Here is a 1,545-nt window from a genome sequence, read left to right as displayed (position 1 = left end):
TGATAAACACATCACAACAAATTACTGGATTTTAAAAATCTGAGCAGACTTCTTACTTCTGGCCAGATGGAGTAACTGATACCAGACCAACCCTCTTGCCATAAACAATTAAAAACTAGACAAAATATATGAACCGACTGTCTCCAACATCATTAGGCAATAGGCAACACAGGGCTGATCCCTAAGAGAAGGGAAATACATGAGATGAGCCACTATACACCATTATCTCTCACAAACATAGATGCAATATCCTTAGAAAATTCATAGATCACATTCAGCAATATATAAAAAGATTAGTAAGTGACCACAAAGCAAATGTAATTGTTCTCAGAAATGTAAGGTTGGTTCTACATTTAAAAACCACTCATTGTCGTTCATCATATTAACAATAAAAGAGGAAAAACATGATCCTGTCATCCCAATAGATGCAGAAAAAGCAGTTGGCAAAATTCCACACCCATTCATGATTTTTTGAAAAAAGATGTTTGTAAGTTAGGAACATATGCAAACTTTCTTTTTTATTCTTTAAAGATTTATTTATTTGAGAGAGAGTGTGTGGACAGGGAGGGGCACAGGGAGAGAGGGAATCTGAGTGTGGAGCCCACTGAGTGTGGAGCCCAATGTAGGCCTTGGTCTCCTGATCCTCAGATCATGACCTGAGCTGAAATCGAGAGTTAGATGCTTAACCAAATGAGCCACCCAGGCACCCCATAAGCAAACTTTCTAAAGGTGTTAAAGGATGTATAATAAAATCCATTGATAAAATTACTAATCAATGGCCAAAAACAATGCTTTCCCCCTAAAATTGGGACAAAATGCCAATGCAAAAAATATTAAGTAATCAAAAGTAAATTAAAAAATATGGACAACACCTGCTCATCGAAATGACAGGTTTTTGCTAAAAGACATTTCAAAAGACCTAAATAAATGGAGAGATATTCCACATTCATGTATTCAAAGAGTAACATTGGTAAGATTTCAGTTTTCCCTATGTTTGACCTATCATTCCACACAGTCCCTATCAAATTCCAGCAGCCTTTTGGGTAGTAACTGACAAACTGATTCTAAAATGTATATGGATATTCAAAGGGCATGTAAAAGCCCGAATAATTTTTTAAAAGAAGAATAATTCTGAGGATTTACATCACTCAATTTCAGGACCACTCAAAATTACAATTAATAAAATGTTGTGGTCTTCGTATAAAGTGCAACAAAGGGATCAACAGAACAGAGTAGAAAATCCGGAAGTAAACCTGTAGGTCAACTGATTTTTGGCAAAGCTGCCAATGAACTTTAGTGGGAAAATTTAAATCTTTTCATGTGCTCAATCAATTGAAAATCCATATTGGGAAAAAACTTGAACCTTGACTTTCTATCTCATACAAATAATACAAAATTCACTTGACATGAGTCAAAGGCCAGAGTAAAGACCAAATCTATAACACTTCTACAAGAAAACCCAAGGGAATATTTTTCCGCCTTAGGATAAACAAAGAATTCTTGGAGAGGGCACAGAGTGCACTTACTAAAAACGGGAAATTGATA

Source organism: Nyctereutes procyonoides, unplaced genomic scaffold, assembly GCF_905146905.1.
Source record: "Nyctereutes procyonoides isolate TBG_1078 unplaced genomic scaffold, NYPRO_anot_genome, whole genome shotgun sequence".
Taxonomy (NCBI): Eukaryota; Metazoa; Chordata; class Mammalia; order Carnivora; family Canidae; genus Nyctereutes; species Nyctereutes procyonoides.
Note: the sequence above shows the minus strand (reverse complement) of the source record.